This window comes from Poecile atricapillus, chromosome 9 (assembly GCF_030490865.1).
Source record: "Poecile atricapillus isolate bPoeAtr1 chromosome 9, bPoeAtr1.hap1, whole genome shotgun sequence".
NCBI lineage: Eukaryota > Metazoa > Chordata > Aves > Passeriformes > Paridae > Poecile > Poecile atricapillus.
This window is the reverse complement of record NC_081257.1, coordinates 2,568,927-2,578,251: the sequence shown is the minus strand read 5'-3', so window position 1 is coordinate 2,578,251 and position 9,325 is coordinate 2,568,927. Positions and strand designations below refer to the sequence as shown.

The 9,325-nt window shown below is 44.3% G+C and overlaps 1 long non-coding RNA gene across 1 annotated transcript; it reads right to left on the bottom strand.

The window, feature by feature from the left end:
- Nucleotides 1-7,652: 7,652 nt before the first annotated feature.
- LOC131582241 (uncharacterized) lies at nt 7,653-8,889 on the bottom strand. Its single transcript, XR_009278300.1, has 3 exons — nt 8,850-8,889; nt 8,096-8,153; nt 7,653-7,766 (listed from the first exon to the last, which is right to left on the bottom strand). It is a non-coding gene; the product is annotated as an uncharacterized LOC131582241 (long non-coding RNA).
- Between the last annotated feature and the right edge of the window lie 436 nt (nt 8,890-9,325).

Here is a 9,325-nt window from a genome sequence, read left to right as displayed (position 1 = left end):
AGCCTCTGGCCACCGGGTCTAAGGGCTTGGGAAAATAGGCAACAGGCCTCCGTGTTCCCCCATGCTCTTGCACCACAGTTCTTTTAGTATCACCCTGTTTTACATTCACATATAGTTCAAATTCTTTTTCTGAGTCAGGAAGGGCTGAGACTGTGGCATTAATCAATTTGTATTTTAATTCTCTAAAGCTTTGCTCTCCTTCTGGTGCCCATAGGATGACATTCGAATTGTCTTGGGTTAAAAAGAAATATAAAGGTCTGGCTACAACAGAAAAATCTTCAGCCTATACTCTGCACTACCCCAATAACCCTAAAAACTGCTGTAACTCTTTTTTCAGCTGGGCTAATGGTACCAGTAAAATCTCTTGTATTCTTTCTGGATCAATACACCGTAACATTCCAGTCAGAATACATCCTCAACATTTGACCTTTTTTTCTACTAACTGTCTTTTTTTTTTGGACACTCAAGTCTTTTTTCAGCAAGAAAATTAAGCAGCTTTACAGTAGCCTCTTCAACTACCTTTCCCCGTTCCCCTGATAAAAGCAAATCATCCACATACTACAACAAATTTCTGCAAAGCTTTCCCAAACAAAACCGTGACTCTGTATATCCCTGCAGGAGGACTGTCTATGTCAATTGTTGCTTCCCTATTTTCTTTCCTTCCTCTTGTTCCCACTCACAGACAAAATACTCTTTACTGTCTTCTGGAATAGGACTCCCCTAGAAAGCATCCTTCAAATCCAGGACTGAATAATACTGATGTGAAGAAGGGATCTGGTTCAGGATTGTATAGGGATCTGGAACTGTGGGATGCCTTGATCCGACAATTTCATTTATTATTTTTAAATCTTGCACTATCTTGTAGGTTCTAGCTGGTGCTTTAACCAGCAGGATAGGGGTGTTGTAGGGAGACATACATGGCCCTAAAAGACCTGCTTGTAGCGGGGACTCAAGGACAGGCTGTAACCCCTTCATTTCCTCCTATGAAAGAGGGTATTGCTTTTTAGACACCACTTGTCCTGGTTGCTTCAAAGTCATTTGGGCAGGCTCTGTGTCTAGTTTTCTGTATTTCTTTGGGTCTCACCACACTTCCAGGTTTATTTTAGCATAAGCCTTTTCAGACATTTTCCACAAAGATATTACAGTGTTGGACTCTCTGTCATTTTTTACAATCCTAATTTGCATTTTCACTTTAGCCATCAAATCTTTCCCTCTTAAATTACAATCACAATTAGGAAGAAACAGGAGTTTATGCATTTTAAACCTGTCCTGCACATCTATTAAGAGAGGTTGAATAAAATGCACTGCTTCACCCTTTCCACTCATTCCTTGAATAACCAATGATCTTTTTGGCAGTTTCTGCCCCTTAGGTATAAAATATAAGGTGGATCAAGAGGTCCTTGTGTGTGTACCAGAACACACCTCCTCTCGCTCCAGACCCACCTTAGAAGTTCTCAAGGGCTCTAAAGTGGTGGGTCCTTAATATCATGGGAGCTCCTGACACTCTTAACAATCCATTTTCATGATCTTCTGGACTTCCTCCTCCTGAGGGTCCAGCTGTTTCTGTGGACATTCCCTTTGCCAATGCCCTTCTGCCTTGCAGGCAGCACACTGGTTCCTCCCCAGCCGCTGTTTGGGTCGGCTCTCCCTGTCGAGGAGGGAATGCCTCTGCCACTTCCTGTGGCCAACCCCATCCCCTCTGCCCCGGGGGACCCCTTGAACCCTGTGGTGTATTCATTTGGGGTTGCAAAAAGTCTGCAAATATTTTCACCTTAGCCTTTGCTTTTTCCTCATCCCTTCTTACATATATTTGCTGGGTTTTCTTAACCAATTCCTCTAGAGGCTTATTGTGCCACTCTTGATCTTTTTGTAACACTTTCCTTATAACAAATTGTACCTTCAGCAATGTGTCAAAGGCTGGTCCTTCAGGATCCATCCCCCCATGCTTCTGCAAGGCACCCCTGTCATGGGGTTACTTTACCTTTAAGAAAGTTAAAGTTGCTGGGGACTGCCGGGAGTCTTTTCTCCTGACCAATTATCGGTCATTGCTGAGAATTGACAGCAGTTTTAGCCATTGAAAAGTGGAATCAACTTGTGAACCCCACCTTAAAGTGTACAACCAGAAATCTGTTGTTCTCTTTTTGTTGCTTGGCTGTAAAAAGTAGCAGACTTTCAGCCGGCCTCCGGTTCTCTGCCCAGGCCACGCGGCCGGGGGGGGCCGGGCTGGGCCTGCCGCGTCTCTCGTCTCTCGGCCGGGAGATGGGGCCTGCGGGGGCTTGCCCCGGGCCAGGCCGGTTCCTGGCTTGGCTGCAGGTTTTGCTGTGATAGAATTTACCAGAAAACTGCCGAGTAAAAAAGGAGAGGGGCTCTGGGCCTGCCCCATCTCTCGGCCGGGAGATGGGGCCTGCGGGGGGCTTGGCCCGGCCCAATCTCTGGCTCGGCTGCAGGTTTTGCTGTAACTAAATTCACTAGAAACTGCGGAGTGAAGAAGGAGAGAGGCTCTGGACCTGCAGCAGGCTGGGGCGGCGACTACACTCTCCAGAGCAGCCATGAGGAACTTTCTATCGCAGACGGCTCCAGCTCCTGTTCAGCAGAGATCATCGAACCATCTACAAAAGCCTGGGCAAGATTTTAACTCTTTCATTACCCAGATGAGACTTGCGGATTAATCTTTTTATCCAGAGAGAGAAAAGGAGAGTGATCAACATGAAAAGAGACTTTATAAACTACCAGTGACAGGAAAGAAAAAAAAGCTTCAAGAAAGGTAGAGAATTAAGAAGATGCTTTAATTAAGCTGAAATATCTTTCTGTTAAAACTATGGGGATGGACAATGAAGTCCTGAAAAGAACTCCTTTAATTCATGATGGAGTATGGGGAGGAATAGAGTGTTCAAAGTGTAAATTTGAGTAAAAAGTAGAGTAATTGTGGTATAGTGAAGTGCTGGGAGATTTGAAGCCTTGAGAGTCAATGAGAAAACTGTTTTCTAGTGAAGCTCACAGAAACAGATGAAGAATACTTTTTACCTTTGAATAACTTATCCTTAAAAATGCTATCCCCAAACTAATGACCTATAACACATTTCAGAGTGATGTGGAATGGGAGGGGTGGGCTCTGATAACAGCAGCTCTGGGCAGCTGATATCAGGGAAACGGAAAACTATAACAAAAATAGTTTTCTTGTGAGAAACTCCATAAATTAACAGAAAGGAACTTCTGTTTCTCTACAGAAACTGAGGAATATATATATTATATATATATTATAATATTAATATAATATAAATATAATATAATATATTATATAATAATATAATATTTATATAATATATATTACTATAATATTATTAATATAATGTTAATATTGATATTATGTTAATAATAATATATTATATTTTTATATATATATATTATATAATAGAAGGAATTAGGATTGTTTAAACCATCAAAATTCTAAAGTTTTTGTCTCTGTTGTCATGTGAACAAAAGAATGATGGGCAGTGAGAAATGAAAAAGTTTTTTCTAAAAGTTTATTCTGGTATTCTTATTATTGTAGTTTGTCAATAAACTTTCTTTATTCCTTTTAAATTTTATGCCTGGTTTGCTCTTGTTTTAATTCATATCTCACAGCAAGAAATAAGTAATTCTTTTTTTCCCCTTTTTTTGTTAATTACTGGTTCAAAACCACGACAACCCCTAATCCTCTCTAACCAATGAGAGGGGCTTTCATGTTTTTCTTGTTCTAACCACATAGCCTTAGCTATGTTGTTAGTTCTGGGAGCTGCTGATTTGATTGCCCGAATCAAATAAGCATGCTAATTGCAGAGGTGAGCCACACTGGCCTGTTTATTTGGCTCCCACTGGGGCTCTGCCTGGGGGTTGGCATCATCCACTGCAGGTGCATTAGGTCCAGACCCCCCCACTGCTTGTGGATGTTCATCTTCCCACAGCTGCCGAGCTTTCTGCAAAATCGTTCGTTTCTCTGATGACCCAAACAAAACCCCCAAAGAAAATCTCAATCTTTCTCTGTATAATCTGCATTGCCCAAATCTTCTTCTATCATTTCCCTACTCCTATGGGATCATCTTAATATGGGGGTAATTCTTTTTTCAATCCGCTTATATCCTGGGTGCTAAGTGCTACAATTACAAAGCCAAATCCTCCCCCCTGACCTCCCAAAGGAACTTGGCTGAGTGGCATCTGGTGTACCCCTGTCTCTTGGGTCTGGGGGGCTTCTCATGTCCTAAATTGAGCTCCTCTTCTAGTTCTAGGGGGTGATATGATATGCTGCTCCCCTCCCACTACACCATTATTATTTGCAGGTGGGACCATAGGAACAGCATTTCCCTGATCCCTTTGCTCTGGAAGTTGAGGATACAGGGGACCTGCAGCTGGCAACACTGGGTTACAAGACAGGGGAAGGTGCTGAAAAACATCCTAATCTTCACTGTTTCCCTCTTCCTCTTCTTTTTCTTAACACATAGATTTCTCCTGCTGCTTGTCAAAACCATATCAATCTACATTCCCTTTCAATCTATCTTTTCCAATTCTCCTCTACCTAGTTCCACAAAATTCGACACAAACAAATTCCATTTGTTTTATAAGACAGCCATATAAGCCTCTTTGGCAACTTATATTCTGGCCACACAAAATAAGAATATTTTACCATTATCTCCCCAGTTACCTCTGGGTGAATGCATAATCTGTCCCAAGAGCTCAGCATTCTCCCCAAGGGATTTTAGGGGGCTATTATGGGACTGTCATTCCTTTTGCTGGGGGCCCTTCTCAGCTTTACCTTTGCAACCCTCCATGGGTGCACTCTCAGGTTTGCTCCCCAAAGATCCCATTTTACTCACCAGTGAGATTTTCAGTGGTACTTCCCTGTGTTCTCTTCATGGACCCCCCTGGTCCACCTCTCGTCTGTCTCCTGGACAGTCTCGGGAACCCAATCCATCGCCCGGTGCTGGCCACCACCAAGGGCAGCTGACCACCAAAACTGGGTGAGGCGCCTTCAGCTGCGCTCACTGCCCACCGCCCTGGATGGTGGAAATATCCCAGGCAGAGCTGCCATTTGTCAGGAAAATTAATGCACAAACACCAGAGGTTTATGTCCAAAACGGAGACAGAGGAGTCCTTTCACTTTATTCGAATAAAGGGAGAGGCCATGGGGCATTCCCCTGGGTTCTCTCCAATTTTTGGAGGATGCAGCCTCCTTTATATCCTAATTCCTGGTGACACATCCCTCTTTCTTTCCCCATTGGCTGAGGTACTTGACAGGTACAGACTTCCCAGAGTGCCTGGTACCTAAGATTCCCCTCTAATGTATAACTCTCCCTCTTCATTTTTAATTCTTATAGCATTTATGGTTTTTCACCATTGTTTCTTTCCTCTTTCAATATCCAATTTTTATTCCTCAGCAGACCCACAGCTTGTTTGTAAAGGCAAATGCGTCATTCCTCTCAGCCCCACAAAGATGCTGCTTAGATTCTGCAGACCCCATGTGCTGGAACCAAGCTCAAAGTTCTCCACAGAAGCCCAATTATCCACAGGTGAGCCAAGAGCAGCTCCAGAAGCTCCAAGGGATCCTGACAGATGAATTTCTGTCCCTCAGGAAGGCAGGGCTGGTTCTGAAGGTAAAGGGTCTGACCCTGCACCCACCTGTGCATGGCAGCAGCCGTCCCATGCTTTGTGCAAGGCACACAATGTGTGACACTTCATTCAGCACAATACTTTTAGAAGTAAAAATATTTGTTGAGATTAATGGTGTTAGCACTGGCTTAGTCAGTCTTAGAAAGCTCTTAAAAACATCTGCCTGGGCACTAAGTGATCTTTTATTTTTGGGGTTTTTTTTGGGTTTTTTTTGGTTGGTTCTTTGCTTTGGTGCTCTGAGGTTATAGAGGGAGGGTCAGATTTTCTGTTCAACTTGCCTGTCAGTGTGCAGGGGGTGAGAAAAGAAGAACAGCTGTTCACCAGCTGCTTTAGGAGCTCAAAAAACAATTGTGATGTCCCTAATGAAGGGGTGGGGGCACTGCTAACGGCCTGGATTGTCCCCACCTGTGTTCCTCTCCTTACCACAGTGCCGTGTAGATCCAGAGCCTTGTACCTCGACCTGATGGTGCAAAAGTGCCCCCAACATCCCTCTGTTTGCAAAAACAAAGGCTTTGTGCTCATTAATATGAAATGCTGTATGGGTGGCCTGCAGTTAATGTTCTTTTGTTGCCTGGAGCCCTGTCAGTGCTCACATCTAAATGACTGACACAGCCTTGAACTGCTCTTAAGACTGATTTGATCAAAGGGACTGGAAGCTCTGTTGGCTACAAATTCTCTAGGAAAACCAACACAGGAACTAGGAGAATACTGGTGACAAAAGCAGAGTGCAGAGCTGAACCTTTGAGACCACCTCACTGCTGCCTGCCCCCACCCTTTTATTTGTAATGGATTTAATATTCTGAGTGCCAGTCTTTGCCTGAAATGGGCCCTCAGCAAGGAGCTGCTGGGCCTCCTGGCTGTGTCCCTTTGTGCTCCCAGTGCTTCTGGTCTGCTTTGGCTGGGAAACTTGTCCATCATGCACTCTGGGGCTGCTTCCTGTCATTCCAATGCACAGCCCTTTCCTGCTGCTTGCCGTAGAAATACTCCGATTCTTTTATCAGGTAACTTACATCTTGCAGTTCATGACATTAAATTGTGTTCATCAGACTCTGTCATATCACCAGTTTCTGGAACACATTTTCACGCCTCCCAGCTGTAGCCCAAGGGAAGCTGTTTCTGTCTGGCATCACAGAAGTGGCAGGTTTTTTGCAAAGACAGCCCTTTACAAAGGACTTCTTGCTTGCATTAACATCCAAGGAGCTGCTTTCAAAGACAGACAAAAAATCCACGAGCAAACAGCAAACCAACCAAACAATATATTATTTTTAACTCTTGCTTTTAGTATTTTCCAAGCTGGCCTCCTTTTTCCAGTGCAGTGTTTTTCCTTTGGACAGAAAAACAGCCTTGCCAGATGATGTGACTTAACAAGGAAAACAGAACTTACACACAGTGGATAGATTAAAGATAAACATGCAGAGCCCCATTATCACAGACATCATCATTTATTTTCTGTTTATTTTTGTGTCAGATTGTTTTCAGAAGGCTGAGAACAGTATCTCAGATCCTGTGGTTAGTTTGGTGCCATAGCCACTTCTTATCTGTCCCTTCTTATTACTTGTCTTTTCTATAGTTCCTCTGCCCATTTGTTGCTCTTGGATCTCTGCCTCCTTCACCTGATTTTTATCTTTTTCTGGATTTGTGGGGCTTTTGGCGTTGGTTCTGTTTTTTTTTTAGCAGTTGTTTTGTTTGTCTCTTTTGTGGGGTAAGAGTTTTGCTTTTGTTATTTGATTTAGTTTTTTCCCACTTAACAGTTGGAATCAGGTTGTGATTTGTATTGCAAAGTTTTGAAGCACAGGTGTTGCACATAAAGGTCAGTTTTGTTTTTAAAGTCATCTCAGACACAGATCTGCAAACCCCTGTGACCTTGAGGACTGTGTGCTCTCAGACAGCAAATTGTGCATGAATAGGAAACTTGTAGTTCCTGTCTCCATTACACACAGCAAAATGTAAAGGGCTTGGAACAGGACCAATTTATTCTGCTGCCATGCCATCAAACGGTGTCAGATTTATCAAAGAACTCTCCTCTTCCAGGATGGGCTGTGCAAGGATGATCCCTCAGCTCCTGTGTGGATGTGCTGAGCAGCAGGCCAGACGCACGACTGTCATCCATAGCCAGCCTCTGTCTGCAAAGAGAACAGGGAGCTGCAGCTCTGAGGAGCTCAGGGGTTAGTGAGCAAACAGACCAAATCCCTAATTTCTATCAGTTACTTTACAGGAGTGTTTGTTGCTGTTATAGTTTTAAATTCCAGCCCAGAGCTGGAAAAAAAGACCCCTGGTAGTTTGCATAAGCTATGAAGGGAAGAGATTCTTTTCAACGGGTTCCAGCTCTGCTCATTCTTTGAATTAAAAGCAGAGCAAAACTCTTCTGTTGGTCACATCAAGCCAACATAAGTTTGAACAGTCTGTGAAAGACAGAAGAATGTAAAAAATTATTTCATTTTATAGTACTTACAGTCCTGTAATTCTGCCATGGGATAATAACAAACTATATCAAAGAACTGGAGAAAGAACTGGAAAAGAAGATTTTTTAAAAAAACTTTAAAAGAAGTGAATTAATTTCATACACAGAGCTATGTAGTAAAAATATAGTCATTTAAACTTCTCAAAGCCTAAGAAGATAATGGAGCCCTGCGGCCTAGTCACGTGCAGTGCAGCCTCAGCTGCCCCTTGGAGCCCAAAGCTGCCAAGGCTCAGGGCTGGGATGAGCCTTCACCCAAAACTGGCTCCAAGACCGATTGGGAGTCAATCCAGAACAGGGCTCACACAAAGAGCAAAGTCTCAAGGCCAAAGCCAAACCTTCATCAGGTTGGATTGGTTTTAACACTGAACTGTAGCGAATTTTCTTGTCCTGTAACATCACTGTTAGCATGAAACTTTACATGAGCTCTTAAATAACCTCTGTCCTATCATGAAATGAATGTCAAGTATTGTGAACTTGCTTTGCCTCTGCCTGCTGCTCATGGAGCTGCTCTTGGCCAGGCAGCCTCAGTGGCAGCCAGCACTGGCTGCAGCCCCAGCGGGCTCCCCAGGACAAGGCCCAGCAATCAGGAGGCCAATGAAAGGCCTGGGCAGCAGCAGAACTCTCAGCAGAGTTATTTGGGCAACCAAGGACTAGCCACAAGTGCACAGCAGCATGACTACGAATCAGGCTACCAGTGTTATGAGCAGAGTTTTAAGAAAACTGTGGAGAAAAATCAACAAATTACCGTCTGATCTTGTAGACTTCCTGGATCCCAAAATAGCAGACTATCAGGACAAGGGGCACAGTGAACAGTGTCACTACTGTGCCTATCATGCAGGACCTGCGGACATCCTTGGGGCAGACAATTCTTGGCAGGCGCACGGGATCCTCAACATAGACTCCAGTTTCTGTGATAACATCTACGGAAGCAATGGGCAGTGTGAGCCCGTGCTGTGCTCCACTGCTGAGCTGGCAGCACGCTGGATACGGCCAGGACGTTCTCTGTTTGCCCCAGAGCTGGGGCCTGCAGGCACCTTGCTGTCCCTTGGCACAGGCTGTGCCACCCAACAGAGCCCAGAAGGCCGGGAGCAGAGCCCAGGGACAGCGCAGCTGCTTGAGCAGTGGCTCCTTCCAGGGACTCGAGTCAAAGCCATCCCTGAGCAGCCACAGCCACCCCTGACCCTCCCTGCCCTGTGACAGCTCCCCCAGCACAAGGAGACA